Source organism: Vicugna pacos, chromosome 24 (genome assembly GCF_048564905.1).
Source record: "Vicugna pacos chromosome 24, VicPac4, whole genome shotgun sequence".
NCBI classification, from domain to species: domain Eukaryota; kingdom Metazoa; phylum Chordata; class Mammalia; order Artiodactyla; family Camelidae; genus Vicugna; species Vicugna pacos.
Window position 1 is genome coordinate 22,542,012 of NC_133010.1, and position 20,813 is coordinate 22,562,824.

Sequence of the window (20,813 nt, forward strand, 5' to 3'; positions counted from 1 at the left end):
TGTACAAAGAATAAAGTTTATAATGATATATAGTATAGACATGTCTAGGAGTTCAACTAAACCGTTCTAAAAACACTTACAATGTTTTTATCTAAGATTTTATCATTTAGTGTATAATAGAAATATTTATATGGATATCCCTAGTTAATTTTCATGCATTGATTAATCCTTCCATCTCTCCTGTGAGGTCAGTGGGTTCATTTGCCTCTCCTGTGTGCTGATGCAGACACTAAAAACTAACTGGGCAGGTTGTGTGACTTGCCCAGAGATAGTCAGTGAATCTCGGCGGAGCTGGTTGGAAACAGGGCCTTAAGCCCCTGATTCACGGTGTTGCCATTCAGGCTTGCGAAACTGTTCTTCCTGTTTACATTTTCAGTTTAACCAACACGTACTGTACACCTGGGAAGGTTCCAAACACGGTGCAAGGCAGAGAGAAATAGGCATGGTCTCTTCCTGGTTTTCTCCACCAAGACTCAGACAGAGGGATCTTCCCTGAATAGAGGGAAGGGGTTTGGATACTGGGTGGCCACCAGGTGACCAATGCCTCCTGCAGGGCTCAAACTTTAAGCAGAAGTTATAAAGGGAAGACAAATATGCTGCTTCTTAAAACTTGCCCTTTATTAGTAGTTAGGGCTAAATACGCATTAGTTCCAGTGCCAAGCAGGGTCTCTGTCTCAACTGTGTTGTTCAGCATTTCATGTTTGGACTTTGGCAAGTAACTTGCAGAAGAAATTGATTTTTTTTTCAGTCACAGTAATAGCATTTAAATATATATTAAATCACATTTTTACCTAAACAATTTCTTCTAGGTATTCTAACTTCTGTGGCTTCTCTGAGTAAGGCTATAATTTATTGGATAGTAGTGGATAATAGAGCTTTACCCACACGTTAACTCCAGCCTCACAACAACTCTTACAGGTAGGCATTATTATCACCTCCATGGTACAGACGAAAAGCTGATGCCCCAAATATTAAGTAACTTGCCTAAGTCAGCTAGCGAGGGGCAGGTGGCCCCAGGCTAGTGGGCTCCAAAGCCCAGATTGTCAGCAGCCACACTAGACAAGCCCAGTTAGCACGTGTAAGAAGTGAACTATCAGGAGGTCGACTTACAATAATGTCTTCGAAAAATATAGTTTTCCCCTTACATTGTTTTCTGCCCTGCTCCACCAAACTGTTATAAAGCGGGAAAACAATGTCTTCTCAATTATCAGCATTCTGGAAATCGGAAACTTTATATCTGTATGAATCAGTGTGAACAGAAGAAATCATGAAAAAAACAAAAGAGAGAGAGAATCTTTTTTCAACTTCTTCGGGCCCAAGAGGGGCATTGCTAAGTTAGCTCATGTCTTCCACCTTTCAACCATGAAGATAATTTTAAATTTCTTGGGAGACAAATAGTCTTGTCTGTTTTTAACAGCTCAAAGTACTATAAAGAAACAAACTGATACCACAAAAATGAAAGAACTCGCCAAATCTGAATTTAAGACAAGACAAAAAAGCATAGGGGTTTTCAAAGGTGAACATTAAAAAGATCACTACTGGACATCTACTCCTGAGTTGTGTAAATCAGAAGCTGGAGAGTCTAATCAAGGCAGGTCATGTTCATCACACCACAGAGCAGCCATTCAGAAGCATCTCTTTTTATTCCTGTCTTGCTCCTAATTGCACCTGATGCTCCTTGTCCCAAGTTCCCTTCCAAGAAGGGTGTTTCTGTGCACGTTTCCACACTGCCTCCTTCTGTTACCTGTCCTCATGGATCTCTTTCTTTCTTTCTTACTCTTCTTCCTGTGCCAGGTTTCCCTTCAGACCTTTGCTACTTGGTTTTTACTTCATTGAATTTTAGTCATTCATGTCATGCAGCGATTTTGGTTTTGTTTTTTCCTGGAGGTTCCAGACTGAGTTATTCAGAAAGACGCTCTCTCTTGACAACCAGCAAAGTGAGGTGATCTCTACATCAGACTATCTGGGCAGGGTCCTCAGCACTGTTTACCAGCAATCAGCTGGCTCTGCAGGGGCATTGAGGCTGGAGTCCTGGAAGACCCTGCTCCCCTAAAACACATTCCCCACTGTGAACCCTAGCCTTAGCACTGGGGGCCTTTGTTAAGTAAAATGTGTTTTTCAAAAAGGATTCGAATTTCCCACTAGGAGTCCCATCACTCAGCTTGAGGACACTGAGGGATTGGAGTCCAGGGCAGGGACTTTGGGAGGGAGCTGGTTCCTGGGGGTGGGGGGCTGTGGTGGGAGATGAGATTGCCCGGGGGGGCTGGGAACCAGCGGCTGGTGGGTGGGTTCCAGGCGGAAGTCACAAGAGGATGGTGTTGAAGAAGAATAAAGATGATCCCCTGGCTAAATTGACTGGTTCCAGCTAACTCTGAACAGTGACTTGATACTGGAAGCTGTTACCTTTGCAGAAATGGATCACAACGCCCGCCTACACATCACAACCCAGAAAAACAGAGTAAAACTCGCTTCGCAGAAAGTTTTCTTGTATGAAGTGAATGGAGAAACCTGTGAGGCATCCCGTTGCTTTAATTATTCTAATACTGAGTGAAAAATAGGATCCTATATATTTATTTGCCTAAAACCTAACTCCAGTTGTCACAACAAACCAAACGGGAAAGGAAGTAGGACTTGTGAGCATACTTTACAGACCGCTGCCATCGGTCTCCACGAAACCACGGAAACCTCCTCAAGATCGAGACTCTTGCCCCGAGTCTTATCTTCTGTTTCATCCCCTCCCGCTGCTCCTCTGTTCTTTCCGAGGCAAAGCTTTCACTCATCTCAAGTGCTAGTGCAGGAGAAACAGTGCTAGACTCTTCGGGGAGGGTCTTGGGGAGCTGAGTTTTTCCAAGGGAGCATAGCAGACGAAATCCTTAAGGGTTTGGGGAAGCTGGCGTTTCCTCCCGCCGCCCAGTCACGGATGTGGTCCTCCTAATACTCCAGCAGCAAGTCACCGACTCATCTAACAGAGGTGGGCTCCCACCTGCGGGCCCCTGGGCTTAGGAAGACCAGTAACTCAGTGCAGCGGGGGTGGGGGTAGAGAAACTGGGGCAGGGCGTTGAGAGCCCTGGGTTCCCCATTTCCTGCACATGTTGTCACACGACCTCGAGGGAAGCGCTTCACCTCCCTGTGTGTTAGTTTGCGCATCTGTAAAATGGGGACAAGAGCCTGACCTGCACTGCCTTATCAGCCGGGCACATTGCTGTATGGGCACCACAGTGCCATCCCAACTCGAAAGCACTTAAAAACGTACTTCATACAAAAATAAAATAGTGTCCGGGAAACGTTTAGGCACTTAGGCAACCCACATGAGAAAATTTCACAGAAATGAATTCCTGATTCCATACACTTCCCATGATTTCTGTCCTACAGAGGAGTGCAGAGGCCTTTCCCACTGTTATGGTATGTTCTTATTCACCCTTTGAAGAGCTTCCCTGAGGGGAAGCAAGGCAGGAGGTGAAGGAGGGGATGGGAAGGGAAGCCCCCACCACTCACCCGCTATGGTGATTTCCAGGCACTTTCCTGGGCACTTTGTGAACGAACTAACTCATTTAATCCTCGCAAAATCTCCCTGTGGGAGACACTGCAATGCCCTGACCCCCGTGTCCCAGTGGCTTAGACGGGACCTCGACTTTCACACAGTCAGAAGGCGGTGGGTTTGAGCCTCCTAGGTCCAGCTCCACGATTCTGCCTCTGCACCTGCTCTACCCACCAGCTGACCTACAACAAGTGATACCAGAGTCACTAGGGAAACAAGACGTACACACACCAAGAACTTATTTTTGTGCCAAATGGCCTTTAATCGGTCAAACTTTCGGCACCAGAGAAAGAAATTCTGGTTGTAGGTGGTGAGATTCATTTGAACAGATTCAGCTTACGGCCCCATCTATGTGGCAGTGGTTGATAAGATAAGGTGGAATCCAATGTAAGTTCACCTTCTGTTCTACTCAGGAGGAATGGGTCCTGATTTTCCGCCCAGCTGATGAGTCTACAAAGTGGTTTTTTTTTATTTTTTTTATTAAAGTGTAGTTGATTTACAATGTTAGTTTCAGATGTACAGTAATGTGTACCTGAATATGTGTGTGTGTGTGTATATATATATATATATATATATATATATATATTTCAGATCCTTTTCCATTATATGTTATTACAAGAAAAGTGAATTTAGTTCCCTGTGCTATACAGTAAGTATAGAGTATTTTCTGTGCTAATTTCTCCTCAACTGTAATAGCAGGGCTTCCTACTTAGGAAAGAAAGGAAGTTATGACACTATTTTTCCTTCTGAGATGAAGATTTACTGAAAAGTTTTGAAATATCTATAGAACATAGGAGCCAGAGCTGTTCTGGGTTCCCCTGCATGGCTGTCTCGGTTTGGGTAGCTTCACCCAGACGTCCTCATGCCCCTAAACTACCTCTTAAAAGAACCTCCACTGTGGAAAAGCAGACCACGGGTTTCAGAATAACAGGCTGAAGAGGTCTGAGGGTTGCGCCCGCCTCCTGGCTGACAGGCGTGAACTGTGCGGTGGGCCACCCCAGACGCCCAGGGTCGGCCCGAACGGGGAGGGCCGTCTGAGCAGAGACCTAATCCTGGTGGAAGGCAGCCAAGGACTAGAAAGGCAATCCTGAGCACCCTGGGACGGGTCCAGGGGGGGCAATGGCTCCACCCTCAAGGAGGCAGGGTGGGAAACGCCAGGCAGGGGTGAGGCAGGCCCGCTCCAGGGCTGGAATGCTCTTGGGGGTGCTTATGTCAAGGCCAGCCAAGGGCAGAAGGAATGGAGGCTAAAACGAACTGTGCTAAGGCTGCTCGGGCAGCTGGAAGATGAGCAAGACAGACTGCATGCTGAGGCCAAGGGGCAGACGGCGACTGGGACAGAGGCACAGTTCCTGTCTTCAGTGGGTGTTAAGCTCCTGACAGGTAAACGACAGCAGTGGTGTCCCCACCACAGCTTGGTTTGCACTCAGTTCCGTACACACGCATCGAATGTCTGCTCTGGGCAAGACACCATGCTGTGTGTAAAGAGGAGGAGTTAAACAACCAGTAAAGTCACGAAAGAAAGGACAGAGGGGCCAACAACACATGGGGGAACTAAACCAAGAAGTCTGCACAGGATTCTCTCAGCTGCCCGGACCACCTCGGCCTGAGGGGCCCCCACTTCCCTGAATCTATGTTTACCCTGGAGGCGCGTCTGGCGACGTTATACCTTGCGCTCAGCTCATCCATTTATTAACGAAACACATCTGGAGAAGCTACTTGTGCAGGGAGGCAGGAGGTACAACGAGGCATCAGAGGCAGTTTCTGCCTTCTGGAATGTTCCAGCCCTGCAGGGTTTCACTGGTTCGTCTGCGGCGCCTGGGGCCCACAGTCTGTTTTCAGCTCAGATCTTCCGATCACACTTGACTCCGAGCCCCGGATTTCCATGTCAGGCACAAGTCGTGCTGAACCCCAGCGCTCCGTTCCTGAGCTGCACGCTGCTGACAGCTGCCCCGTCAGAACTTGGAGGCGTGTGGTGTGGCTGGAAGGACAGGCGTAGGAGGCCAGCAGCACACGCCTGAAGTCCGCTCCCGCTCCCAGGAGAGTCACTCCCCGCTCCCACGTGTGGCACAGCGGAGACGCCAGAATGTGCTCGTGCTCTCTTCTCTTTACGCAGGTTGTTTTGAAACTCACTTTTAATTACGAACCATTTTCCTATTATTTTCTCCTTGCAATCCATCCCTCATACCGGGGCTAATTATCTTCCGAAACCTGTGTGTCGTCTTCCTGGTCGAGCACTTCTGCTAATTCCCTATTGCCTGAGCACCGTCCTGTCCCATGATGCGATAGTCCGGGCCTTCCAGGAGGTGCAGCTGTTCAAGCCCACTAGACTGTGAGCACCTCTGCAGGCCTGAGAGCACCCACAGGACACAGGTGGAGCTATTTGTCCAAATTCCTCCAACTCAATGGCTGGAACATGGTGGAGAATTCCTACATGTGTAGCCCAGTTACATCTGCTGCTACATTTCCACCAGCTTCACGGAGTGTTCGTTCACTTCCTTTAATGAACGACTCCCTTGGACATACCCACTATGCCATAAGCTCCTTGGGAACACTGCATTTTTTTTTCTTATTTATTTATGTTTAATTTCATTTTTTAACTTTTAAATTTTAAAAAATGTATACAATTTTAAAGGTTACTTTCTATTTACAGTTATTACAAAATATTGGCTACATTCCCCATGCTGTACAATACATTCCTGAGCCTGCCTTACACCCAACAGTTTGTTCCTCCCCCTCCCCTACCCCTATTTTGCCCCTCCCCACCACTGGTAACCATAGTTTGTTCTCTGTATCTGTGAGTCTGCTTCTTTTTTGTTACATTCATTAGTTTGTTATATTTTTTAGATTCCACATATAAATGATATCATAGAGTATTTGTCTTTCTCTGTCTTACTTACTTCACTTAGCACAATGTCCTCCAAGTCCATCCATGTTGCTGCAAATGGCAAAAGTTTGTTCTTCTTTATGGCTGAGTAGTATTCCATTATGTATATGTGTGTATATATATTATATATTAGATATATATACTGCATCTTTATCTTTTCATTTGTTGTTGGACATTTAGGTCGCCTCCACATGTTGATAACTGTAAATAATGCTGCTGTGAATGTTGGGGTGCATGTATCTTTTCAAATTCATGTTTTTGTTTTTTTCAGATATATACCCAGAAGTGGAGTTGCTGGGTCATATGGCAGTTCTATTTTTGGGGGGGGTGGTAATTAGGTTTATTTATTTATGTTTGGAGGAGGTACTGGGGATTGAACCCAAGACCTTATGCATGTTAAGCATGCACTCTACCACTTGAGCTATACTCTCCCCACTTGGCAGTTCTATTTTTTAGTTTTTTTTTTTTTTGAGGAAACTCCATACTGTTTTCTGAAATGGCTGCACTAATTTCCATTCCCACCAACAGTGTATGAGGGTTCCCTCTTCTCCACATCCTCAAGGAGGCCATTGCATTTTAATCATTTCTGTATTCTTAGTTGAAAGCCTACTTTGTCAATATTTGTTGATAATTTAAAAATACTGATACTTGTTGAAGTTGTTAACCAAGCCTGAAGGTCCGTTATTTTCTCAACATTTATGTATGATTGAAAAGCTCCATAATAAACATTTTTAAATGTAATGAATAAAGGAGTGAAAGAATGAATGGTTGGGAGAATTAAGACCCATTTCTGTATCCTCTAGATCAGAGTGTATCTGAGTTGGGTTACTGGTAAGACTGTCTTCTTTGGGTGATGGACACCAGCACAACCCTCCAGACGCTGCCAGCAAACTGACAGGTGACACTCTTACCTCTCTCCAGGGAGACAGTACGCTCCTCCCAGGTAGGGTCCGTGTTCCGCTCTTCACGTACGGCCCAGTTCACTGTTCCTGGAGATGCTAAGCGTGGTCTGGTGTCGTTGACAATCAGCTTTAGTTTTGAAATATCAGTACCTCTGGGTTTTTTTTTTTTCCTGTGTCAAAATCTGAAAAGAAAAAGAGACCTTGTTCTCCCTGGCTCCCCTCCCCTCCAGACGCTTAACGTACTTCTTGGAATTTGCCTAAATATACACTCAGCATATGTGCTTTTGTGCAGAAAGTGCTGTTCATAACCTAGGGTGGCTGCAGCCAAGTATTCTTCAGCTTACTTCCTTGATCTTTGTCTATTCCATTCAGAATTTTACTCCCCTCTTTTGATTAAAAGCAAAACAACCAGAAAGCAAGGGAATGTATCTTTCTAACGATTGAATGTTTAATAACTATTTACTGAATGAACAAATAAATGATAATAAATCAACATATTCCTATAAATCCTTGCTATAACCAAGTGATCTTGAGCTGCTCCATGTTCTCAGTGACCAAAGGACAAGCTAAACATCTGTCGTAATGGTGTGTTTGTCAGTCAGGATTGAATGTCTATGTTAATTTGTATACAGAACCCACAAGACCCACCCAACAAACTGAGTAGAAAATACACACAAAAAGAGAATAATTTCTTCTAACATGCAAATATAGTCCTCATTGTAAATGAAATAGGAGTTCAAGAAAAAAATAACTACATGGCCTGGAGGCAAGAGTTAAAGATGACTCATGGAACAGGTCAACGGTGAAGAACAGTTAGGATTTGGCTAGGCAACCTGGAGGGAACAGTGATGTCAGGGGTTGGAAAACCAGAAGTCAGGTTCATGGAGCAAGGTCGTGAGCCAAGGTCACGAAGTTTATGAACAGAAAGCACATTCTGGAATACTGGTCTGATTGTGTCGCTAGATAAAAAGATACTTTTCTTCCTTGTCATATCATAGGGCCAGGGCCGTTGTGGGGACCTAAACTGTGTCTGCTGAGAGGATGAGTAAATAAATGAATGTCTTATTTAAAACAATCACCCTCGCTCCTTTATTTCAATGAGAACACAATAAGTGGCAGGGTCCTCTCCTCTCTTCCTCCCATTTTTCTTTTGTTTAAAATCTTTCCCTACTTTTCCACCTTCAGATTCTCTGTCCAACTTTCTCCCCCTCCTTTCCCTTTTTGGTCTGTTTTGAGCCTAAGGTAGAAGCACAGGTAATGGGATAAAAGGCAGCCCAGCCCAGGGCAGCCTGCTGACCCATGTGTTCTGCAGAACTGATGGCGGTCGCTGCAAGTATCGCCTGCTGTGTCTTCCCATGCTGACTCAAGAAGATACCAGAACTATTTTTGCCAAGCTTTACAACACTTCACGTCTTCAAGCTCAGCCTAAAGCATTAATGACATTTTCCAAAGTAGGATAAATTAGTTATCCGAAAAAAAATACATTAGAAAAAGAATGCTGTACCTTCTTGTCTATTCACAGACATCATTCTTTTCTTTCTTTTTTTTTAACATTTATATTGATTCATAATCATTTTACAGTGTTGTGTCAAATTCCAGTGTTCAGCCCAATTTTTCAGTCATACATGGACATATACACACTCATTGTCACATTTTTTTCTCTATGATTTATCATAACATTTTGTGTATATTTCCCTGTGCTATACAGTGTAATCTTGTTCATCTGTTCTACAATTTTGAAATCCCAGTCTATCCCTTCCCACCCTCTACCCCGCCCCCCCGCCCCGGTAACCACAAGTCTGTATTCTCTGTCCATGAGTCTATTTCTGTCCTGTATTTATGCTTTGTTTTTGTTTGTTTGTTTGTTTTTGTTTTTTAGATTCCACATATGAGCGATCTCATATGGTATTTTTCTTTCTCTTTCTGGCTTACTTCACTTAGAATGACATTCTCCAGGAGCATCCACGTTGCTGCAAATGGCATTATGTTGTCGGTTTTTATGGCTGAGTAGTATTCCATTGTATAAATATACCACTTCTTCTTTATCCAGTCACCTGTTGATGGACATTTAGGTTGTTTCCATGTTTTGGCTATTGTAAATAGTGCTGCTATGAACATTGGGGTGCAGGTGTCATCCTGAAGTAGATTTCCTTCTGGGTACAAGCCCAGGAGTGGGATTCCTGGGTCATATGGTAAGTCTATTCCTAGTCTTTTGAGGAATCGCCACACTGTTTTCCAGAGTGGCTGCACCAAACTGCATTCCCACCAGCAGTGTAGGAGGGTTCCCCTTTCTCCACAGCCTCTCCAGCATTTGTCATTTTTGGATTTTTGAATGACGGCCATTCTGACTGGTGTGAGGTGATACCTCATTGTAGTTTTGATTTGCATTTCTCTGATAATTAGTGATATTGAACATTTTTTCATGTGTTTTTTGATCATTTGTATGTCTTCCTTGGAGAATTGCTTGTTTAGGTCTTCTGCCCATTTTTGTATTGGGTTGTTTATTTTTTTCTTATTGAGTCATATGAGCTGCTTATATATTTTGGAGATCAAGCCTTTGTCAGTTTCACTTGCAAAAATTTTCTCCCATTCCGTAGGTTTTCTTCTTGTTTTATTTCTGGTTTCCTTTGCTCTGCAGAAGCTTGTAAGTTTCATTAGGTCCCATTTGTTTATTCTTGCTTTTATTTCTTCTAGGAGAAAATTTTTGAAATGTATGTCAGATAATGTTTTGCCTATGTTTTCCTCTAGGAGGTTTATTGTATCTTGTCTTATGTTTAAGTCTTTAATCCATTTTGAGTTGATTTTTGTATATGGTGTAAGGGTGTGTTCTAGCTTCATTGTTTTACATGCTGCTGTCCAGTTTTCCCAACACCATTTGCTGAAGAGACTGTCTTTATTCCATTGTATATTCTTGCCTCCTTTGTCGAAGATGAGTTGACCAAAAGTTTGTGGGTTCATTTCTGGGCTCTCTATTCTGTTCCATTGGTCTATATGTCTGTTTTGGTACCAATACCATGCTGTCTTGATGACTGTAGCTCTATAGTATTGTCTGAAGTCTGGGAGAGTTATTCCTCCAGCCTCTTTCTTTCTCTTCAGTAATGCTTTGGCAATTCTAGGTCTTTGATGGTTCCATATAAATTTGATTATGATTTGTTCTAGTTCTGTGAAATATGTCCTGGGTAATTGGATAGGGATTGCATTAAATCTGTAGATTGCCTTGGGCAGTGTGACCATTTTAACAATATTGATTCTTCCAATCCAAGAGCATGGAATATCTTTCCATTTTTTAAAGTCTTCTTTAATTTCCTTCATCAATGGTTTATAGTTTTCTGTGTATAATTCTTTCACCTCCTTGGTTAGATTTATTCCCAGATATTTTATTACTTTGGGTGCTATTTTAAAGGGGATTGTTTCTTTACTTTCTTTTTCTGTTGATTTATCGTTAGTGTAAAGAAAGGCAACTGATTTTTGAACATTAATTTTGTAACCTGCTACCTTGCTGAATTCTTCGATCAGCTCTAGTAGCTTTTTTGTGGACCTTTTAGGGTTTTCTATATATAGTAACATGTCGTCAGCATATAATGACACTTTTACCTCTTCTTTTCCAATTTGGATCCCTTTTATTTCTTTCTCTTGCCTGATTGCTGTGGCTAGGACTTCCAGGACTATATTGAATAGGAGTGGTGATAGTGGGCATCCTTGTCTTGTCCCAGATTTTAGTGGGAAGCTTTTGAGTTTTTCACCATTGAGAACTATGCTGGCTATAGGTTTGTCATATATAGCTTTTATTATGTTGAGATATGTTCCCTCTATACCCACTTTGGCGAGAGTTTTTATCATAAATGGGTGTTGAATTTTATCAAATGCTTTTTCTGCATCGATTGAGATGATCATGTGGTTTTTGTCCTTTCTCTTGTTGATGTGATGTATTACATTGATTGATTTGCGTATGTTGAACCAGCCTTGTGTCCCTGGGATGAACCCCACTTGGTCATGATGTATAATCTTTTTTATGTGTTGTTGGATTCTATTTGCTAAAATTTTGGTGAGGATTTTGGCGTCTATGTTCATCAGTGATATTGGCCTATAATTCTCTTTTTTTGTAGTGTCTTTGCCTGGTTTTGGTATCAGGGTGATGGTGGCTTCATAGAATGAGCTTGGGAGTATTCCCTCCTTTTCAATCATCTGGAAGAGTTTGAGAAGGACTGGTATGAGTTCTTCTTTGTGTGTTTGGTAGAATTCCCCGGTGAAGCTGTCCGGTCCTGGACTTTTATTTGTAGGGAGGTTTTAATTGCTATTTCTATTTCCTTTCTAGTGATCGGATTGTTCAAGCGTTCAGTTTCTTCTTGATTCAGTTTTGGTGGACAGTATGTTTCCAGAAACTTGTCCATCTCCTCTAGGTTATCCAGTTTGGTTCCATATAGTGTTTCATAATATTCTCGTATGATATTCTGTATTTCTATTTTGTTTGTTGTAATTTCTCCATTTTCCTTTCTTATTTTGCTAATTTGTGCTCTCTCTTTTTTCTTCTTTGTGAGTTTGGCCAGAGGTTTGTCGATTTTATTTACTTTTTCAAAAAACCAACTTTTGGTTTGGTTGATTTTTTCTATGGTCTTGTTAATCTCTATTGTATTTAATTCCTCTCTGATCTTTATTATTTCCTTCCTTCTGCTGCTTTTTGGGGCTTTTTGTTCTTCTTTTTCTAATTGATTTAGGTGGTGGGTTAACTTGTTTATTTGAGATTGTTCTTCTTTTTTGAGAAAGGCCTGTATCGCTATAAACTTCCCTCTTAGCACTGCCTTTGCTGTGTCCCATAGGTTTTGAGTGGTTGTGCTTTCATTATCATTTGTCTCAAGGTATTTTTTAATTTCAGCTTTGATTTCCTCATTGATCCATTGTTTTTTCAATAACATATTGTTTAATCTCCATGCTTTTCTTTTTTTCTCCTTTGTTTCTCTGTTGTTGATTTCCAGTTTCATGGCATTGTGGTCAGTAAAGATGCTTGAGATAATTTCTATCTTCTTAAATTTGTTGAGGTTTCTTTTGTGTCCAAGTACATGATCGATCCTGGAAAATGTTCCATGTGCACTTGAAAAGAATGTATATTCTATTTTTGGGGGGTGTAAAGCTCTGAAAATATCCACCAAATCTAGTTTTTCTATTGTAGTATTTAATTTCTCTGTTGCCTTGTTTATTTTCTGTCTGGAAGATCTGTCTAGTGATGTTAATGAAGTGTTAAAATCTCCAACTATGATTGTATTCCCATCAATATCCCCCTTTATCTCTGTTAGTAATTCTTGTATGTACTTAGGTGCTCCTATACTGGGTGCATATATATTAACGAGTGTAATATCTTCATCTTGTATCACTCCTTTAATCATTATAAAATGTCCTTCTTTATCTTTCTTTATGGCCTTTGTTTTAAAGTCTATTTTGTCTGAAATCAGTACTGCAACACCTGCTTTTTTGGCTTTTCCATTTGCATGGAATATCCTTTTCCATCCTTTCACTCTCAATCTATATGTGTCCTTCTCCCTAAAGTGGGTCTCTTGTATGCAGCATATTGAAGGTTCTTGCTTTATTATCCACTCTGCCACTCTATGTCTTTTGACTGGAGCATTTAGTCCATTAACATTTACAGTAATTAATGATAGATGTGTGTTTATTGCCATTTTGAACTTATCTTTGCAGTTGAATTGGTATATCCTCTTTGTTCCTTTCTTCTTCCTTTTGTGGTTTGGTATTTTTCCTTTGTATTATCATGGATTTTATTTAATTTTCGTGACTCCCTTGTAAATTTTTGACTTGTGGTTACCCTTTTTTGTAAATCTATTAACCTATACCCGTTTTTAATAAACTGATAATAACATGATCTCAAACCCATCCTACTGTTAAAAAAATTTAAAAAAGAAAGAAAAAAAATTCTATATTTCCCTGCCTCCCTCTCCCACTCTCAGTGATTTGTATGTCTTCTTTTATAATTTCATGTTTTCTTTATTTGTAATTCATGAGTTATCACCTTTCCAGTTGTACGTTTCTCATTTCTGTAGCATCCTGCTGCTTTTCTATTTAGAATAGCCCTTTCAATATTTCTTTTAGCATGGGTTTAGTGTTGCTAAACTCCTGCAGCTTTTTTTTGTCTGTGAAACTCTTTATTTCTTCTATCCTAAAGGATAGCCTTGCTGGATAAAGTATCCTAGGCTGCATCTTTTTTTCATTCAGGGCTTTGAATATATCTTGCCACTCCCTTCTGGCCTGTAGTGTTTGTGTAGAGAAATCAGCTGAGAGCCTTATGGGGGTTCCCTTGTAGTTCACGCTTTGCTTTTCTCTTGCTGCCTTTAGAATCATTTCTTTATCCTTGACTCTGGCCATCTTGATTATGATATGTCTTGGTGTGGGTCTATTTGGGTTCTTCCTGTTTGGGACCCTCTGAGCTTCCTGTACTTGTATATCTGATTCCTTCTTTAAGTTTGGGAAGTTTTCAGTCATGATTTCTTCAAAAACCTTTTCAATTCCCTTTGATCCTTCTTCCCCTTCTGGGACCCCTATTATGCGAAGATTGGGACGCTTTATATTATCCCATAGGTCCCTTATGCTATTATCATTATTTTTTATTTGCTTATCTTGTAGTTCTTCTGAATGGGTGCTTTCTGTTGCCCTGTCTTCTAGATCACTAATTCGTTCCTCTGCATTAACTAGTCGGCTTTGCACAGCTGTTAAATCATTCCTCATCTCTGTCATTGAGTTTTCCCATTTTGCTTGGCTCTTCTTTATAGCTTCAATTTCATTTTTGACATATTTTATTTCTCTAAGCATTATCTCTTTTAATTCCTTCAGCAATTTGATCACTCCTTTTTTGAAATCTTGATCTAGTAGGCTATCGATGTCTATTTCATTGAGCTTTCTTTCAGGGGATTCCTCTTGTTCTTTTAATTGGGAAAGGTTTCTCTGCTTCTTCATCTTGCTCATACCTCTCTGGCACTGTGGTTTATGGAGTATCAGTTGTCTATTTTGGATCTTAAGGATTTTATCTATCTAATGCCTATTTAGGAATAGAACTTAGGAAAAAAAAAGAAAACGAAAAAAGAAAAAAAGAGAAAAGAATAAGAGAGAGAGAAAGATTTTTAAAAGAAGGGAGAAAGAGGGTTTGAAAACAATGTATAATGAATAATAGAAGAGCGGGTTGAAGCAGAGTATTAATCGGGTGGAGACGTCCTTTTAAAACCTTAAAAAAAAAAAAAGGGGGTGGGGAGATGAATATATGTGTTTGAAGCCTGTGTCTAATCAATAACAGGACATCAAAACCCAAGAGAAATAGAAATGAATTAAGAAGTAAAAATTAAAAGAGTAATTGAAAATAGAACAGGTAAAAACAGATTAAAACAAAACAAAACAAAAACAAAAACAGAAAACAAAAAAACAAAACAAAGCAAAACAAAAACCAAAAAAAAAAAAAAAGGGGGGGGGTTGTCGGTGTTCTCCTGGAGTGTGTGTGCTTTTAATGTGATGTCCTTCTGTCTTCGTCCTGTTTTGGAAGCTAAGCTTGTTTTCATAGGCCCTCCGTTGGCGCCCTCTTCTGTGCTGCTCCCAGCACCTGTCGGCAAGCAGATCGCGCCTCCTCCTAACACGGGGTCAGATGCAGCTCTCCTCTGCTGCGGGCGGGCGGGTCACTGCCCCTCCAGATGCCGCAGTCAGATGTTGCAGACTGGCCAGGCAGGAGGGCGGGTCGTGCCCCTTCCCAGCACCTCGGTCAGGGGTTGTGTTCCTGCCCGACAGGCGGGGGGCCGCTCTCCCCCTGCCTGCGCCGCCGGTAGCTCCGCTGCTCTGTGCGGCTGCGCGTTCTGCGCCGGCGCTCTGCCCTGGCCGGCGCTCCGCCCTGGTCGCGCTCCGCGGGTGGGCTCGGGGAAGACCGAGGGGCAGCCTCGTCCCTGCTCCGAGCCAAGACCCAGCTGCTTGTTTGTCTTTGTGGAGCAAGTTCTCTGGGGGACCAGAATGGAAGGGTCCTATCTGCCCAGGGCTGTAGGCCCGTCTCAGTCTGGCCCTTGAGGCTGCTAAGCCCTTTGGTGCGGACGCAGGTTTCGCCTCTGCCCCCGCCTGGGTGTTAAGCGCCGGAGAATACGGCGGCTGTGCCTGGGCCCCGCCTCTCTTCCCCTGAAAAGTTTCCGCGGGTTTTCAGAGATGGGGGTATGCACCCTTCCCCCGAGAGCACATCAACCTTGCTGTTTTATGGAGGGCCCAGGTTGTTCCGTCCTGTACACCACAGCCCCGGCGCCCAGCCCCTTGCAGTCCCCCGGAGCTGCCTCCGTGCAGCCGCCCCCGTCCTCGCCCGGCTTGTGCAGCCTGGCCCTGCCCGCCGCTGCCGGCCTGCGTCTCAGGCTGGGTGTCGGGGGGACGCTCTGTGCCCGTTTAACTTAGCTCTGTCAGACAAGGGCTGCTCTGTACAGATCCGAGCCTTGGAGGCTCCCCCTCCGTCCCGCTGGCCTCTCAATTGGAGAGGGGAGACCCAGCGAGCAAGCGCCAGTCCTCCTTTGCCGCTCCCTCCCCGCGGGACCCGTCCGCGCTGCTTTGCCTTTTGTTCTTTCTTTTTTCCTTTTCTCCTACCAGATTTTGGGCGTCTTTATCTTTTGAAGAGGGCGATGATCTGCTGGAGTTCCGCAGGTGCTCTGGTTGGCTGAGTGGGTCTGTAGATGTGGGTCTTGGTGTATTTGTGGGAGAGGGTGACTTACAAGCGTCCTTCTACTCCGCCATCTTGCCCGGAAGTCCATTATTTTCTCATAAGAATCATTCCTTTTTACAATCAAGTAATTCAGTTTGAGTCACCTGCTTCTTTGTGACAGATGCTGTCAGAATAAACGGTGTGAATTAAAAGCTTTATTTGTTAAAGTTAATTAAATCTTATAATAGAATTTTGAAGCTGGTTGAGATATATATAAATAATATATTTTGCACAGCCAGGAAATAAAATCAAGTTGAATATTTTCTTTGATGATTCAATTAAGACTCACCCAAAATCCATTGTTTGATATATGTCTCTTTTATCTTTTTCCTCTGCATTTATCTGTGTGATTTTAGATTTAAAAAAAGAAAATGCACTTTCTTTTCCAATTAGCCAATACATCAATCAATATTGCTGAAAGCACTCCCTCAGTGGATTACTACATTTTCTTAACTAATCTCCAGTTTTTCAGCAGTAACATTGTTTTTCATGTTTTGATATTGTGACACACATTCTTACTCAGACTTCTTAGTACATCATCTCTATTTCCTTTTGACAAACTGTTGAATTGCTGTGTCTAAGGGTATATGCATTGGAAAGATTTTCAATCCATATTTCTGCTTTTCATTACTTTGTACAGAACTTCCATTTATGCTCCAACTTTAGGGAAACAACCCCAGGTCCAGGCAAATTCTGAAGGCCCAAACCTTCTGTTTCAAGTGCTCAGTATGTCTGCTCTTTACCACATAAAAACCTGCTCTCTGGAAATGATCTGATTAATTCTCACCTCAGGATGAAGTTTGCAAGAGCCTCCGTTGCGTGCAGTTTGGAGCAGCACTGGTCTTGTACAGTGCAGTGCGCTGGTGGGCTGGCCACACAAGGCCCTCGGCTGAGAGAGAGAGAGAGAGAGGAGGAGATGAGGTGTTCCTGCCTGGCTTGCATACGGCATCTCTCCCATAGGGTTTACACTTTAATAGGAAGTCACTTGATGGAGGAATGCTTTTGTAATTATGTAATTTCAGCCAACTGTGAGCAAGTAAGGAGATATATTCTAGGCAAGGTGAGGACAACAAACCTTTCCTAATTTTGGAATCTCAGTCCATAGATTGTTAACTAGTTTGCCTATTCATAAAGGGAGGTTAGAGGGGAAAATAAAACCAGCCTCTGAAATCCTGAATTTAAGCATTCCACTCTCTGAATGATGTGCTGTCCTCTGGCCTACTTACTAAAATGCTTCGATTCCAAATGTTTCTTCTCATTGGGACGACCTGTTCATTGAACATCATTTTTCAAATGTTCCTTTCACCCTTCTTGCCCAGCCTAGGACTCCAGGGCCCAACTCTAACCGCTTCCTGCCGGTGCCCTCGCCTCCGTCTCCATTCTCTCCCCACTGCCTCCCTGGGCAAATCTCCCATCCTCCCTCGTCACTGCGCTTGGGCAACTGAAAACTGCAGAAAGTTGCACAACCATGCTGGCGAGTGTCATCTTAAATTCGTGACACATATCTCAAATGCACCCTGGACACTCCCTGGAAACCCTACCACACTTTCTGCTAAGATATTTTTATCCTGCCTTCTTCTCTCTTCAATCACTAACCCAATCCTCCATCTTCTTCCTGCGTCTTCACTTTCAACTGATGACTTAGCCTCAGAATTCACGAAGAAAATGGAAATAATTCGATGGGAACTTCCTCATCATCTGACCATGATCTACCTACATCCATGCTCGTATTTTCTGCCTTCTGTCCTAGCAAGGCGGAGGGGAAGGGTCTCTGTCCAAGAAAATGCAAACCTCCGCTCGTGTGGGTGTCCTCCCTTCTCGTGAACCCGAGGGCTTCAGCCAGCACCTTCACCCTCTTCCTCTCTGCCCAGTCAGCCTCATCTGCATCTTTCAGTCTTCTTACCTGTCATCCTGGAGAACTACCCCCTTCAGCTATTATCTCATTCTCCCCAGGCAGAATGAGACCTTGATATAGTTATCTGTACTCTGCGACCCCACTTTTTAACTTTCATTTTCTTTGAAACCCATGCCAAGGCTTCAGTCACTAAAGCCAAACTCAATGCCAACTTTCTGCTCATCTGATACAGTGGACCATTCCATCTGGGGCAGATAAATGTGTTTTTCTTTTGCCTCCCTGGTCCCCCTCCTAACTCCCAAGTCATTCCTTCCTGGTCGCCTTTGCTGGCTCCTCCTCCTCTCATGACCAGAAACACTGGCATGCACCAGGGCTCTCTCGTCCTTGCTGCCTTCTTTGCAGAGGCGGGGTTCTTTCGTGGAAGCCCACGGCTGTTGGTAATGTCTGTCTCTCCTGACTTCTTACCCGGCATATCCATTCATAGGTCTAATAGGTATCTCAAAATTAACATGCCCAACATGGGATGCTTGATTTTCCTGTTTCTTTCCATTTTTCCCCATCTCAAGTAGTCATACCACCACCCTTTCAGTGGACTGCCCAAAAGTCTTGAAGTTATCCTTGATTTTTCTCTGTTTCCCTCTAATATATCAATAAAACTTTATCAAGTTATATCTCAAATCTAACTTCAGTCAGAGCTGTCATCAAGTCTCTATCTTGAATTGGTGGGAGGACAGTTTAACTCCTTTCCTGTCTTTTGTTTTTGTCCCTTCTTAATCCATTCTCCACTAAGCACCTGGAGTGATCTTTTTTTAAAAAAATTAACTCATGTTGTTCCTTTGCTTAAAATCCTCCAGTGGGTGCCCACTGGATTTAGAATTAAGTCCAAACTCCTTATCCAACTCCATATGGCCCCATATGATCTGATCCCTACTTCCCACCCGTCTCCTCAGTCACCATGTTCCAGGCACACTGACCTACTTTTTGTTATTCAAACATGGTAAGTGCCAACCTGCCCCAGGGCCTCTGCCCTGGCTGAACCCTCTGCCTGGATCATCTTATCTGAATCAGTTCAAACCCATTATTCATCATTGTGTTGTATGTCCTCATGATGCCTTTATTTTTTTCCCCTCATGGCTCTTAACTCTAAAGTTTTTTTTTTTGAAGTATCTTACTCTTAGTAGATGCTCATAAATAGTTTTGAATAAACAAATGGTGCTGCTCGTGGAACTTGTTCACTGATTGATTCATCGTTTAATTACCTTTGATAAAGAACGTGCTCAGGCATCCTCCCAAATGGAACAGGATGAAAGTGGAGAGAAATGTGAACAGAGTTACAAGTGACAGATTGGGACCACTTCAGAGCCTTTTTAGATGCTGTGTTTGAGATAGCTCCTGAGACTGAAATAAAACGATAATCGAACTGTTTTCCTCCTAATCTATCCACCCCGCACTGCTGGTAAGGCAGAGCTCTGATTCCCCTGCCAAAGCAGGGCCCTCTTCTCTGATATTACAAAGAAATCCATATAAGATATCCCGTATCTCTCATATCTTTGACATAAGAAAGAAATTCTTACTCTGAATTCTGAAGTATTTCTTCCTATCTATCTTCCACTTCATTAATTCTCTGTTTAGTCAATTGTTTAAAGTGTCTATTGAGGTAATTTAAAAAAATCCCATTTGTAATCTATTCTTCATGTATAGGATTTCTATATGTTCTTTTCCAAATTCATTTGTTCTTTTTTCCCATAATATCCTTCTCCTGCCTTGTAGATTGCAAATCTTCCTTTACCTCTTTCAGTATCTCAAGCACAATTATTGTAAAGATTCTTTCGTATTGTTCCGTTGCCTCTAGGTCTTCGATGGGAACTGCCTCTTCCGTGATTCTTCCTGGGGTGGTTTGTAATTTCCACCCGTGAGTTCATCTGTGGTGGGTGTTGTTTTCTATGAGAATCCACCTTCCTCTGGTTTTATAGACAAATTACAGGGACAGCAGGTCAGCCTCCTGTGGCTTCTCAAGACTGGTGGCCCAGTTGGAGTGTTCTAGTCTCAGCTTCACAGATGGGTCAACCTTTGGCCTCATACAGGGAGTCCTTCCTATAAAGGGTAGTGGCTTCATCATTTGACACATGTGAACATCACGTATTTGATCTATGACTACCTGATGTATGAACATTAAGACCCCGGCTCCCAACTCCTCAAGCTGTGTCGACTTCCAGTACCTCCTTCATCCATTCAGTTTCACTCCTGCACACCACTTTGGCTTTGAGTTTGCTGTTGACTTCCAGCCCCTAAAATTTTTTTTCATTCAACAAATATTTATTGAGTGTGCCGGGTGCCATTTTAAACCCTAGAGAATCAGGAATGAAGATAATAATGTCTTTGTCATAAAGGATTTTATATTCCAGAGATTCCTCCTTCTTCTGTGCTCTAGATGTAATAAAAATGTTTTTGTTACGTTTTATCCAGCATTTCTGTGTGTCTGAAGTGTGTGCGTCTGTGGGGTGGTGTGGGGAAGGGCTTCTTCCCGCAGCAGCTCAGACAGCTGGAAGGCCCAGGTGCTACCAGCCCCTGCCCCAGTGCCTCTGCAAAGCGAGAGGACGGTCAGGCTTCTGGTGTACCTTGGTCAGCGACAATCTCTCTATCCACAGTTAACCTGTGAAGCACCTGAGTATAACTGCCAATTAAAAACATGGACTTTCGAGCCTAAATGCCTACGCTCAAAACCCAGTTCAACTACTTGCTAGCTATGTCGCCTGAGGCAAAAATCTCTCTTGGTGCTTCATTTTGCTCATCTGGAAAATAAGTCCAACAATAGCATTTTCCTTATAAGCTTATTGAGAAGATTCCCTGCGGAAAGTGCTTGGACCAGTCTCGGATGTAGTGTACGAACTTATTAATTAGTAGCTGCAACCCAAACA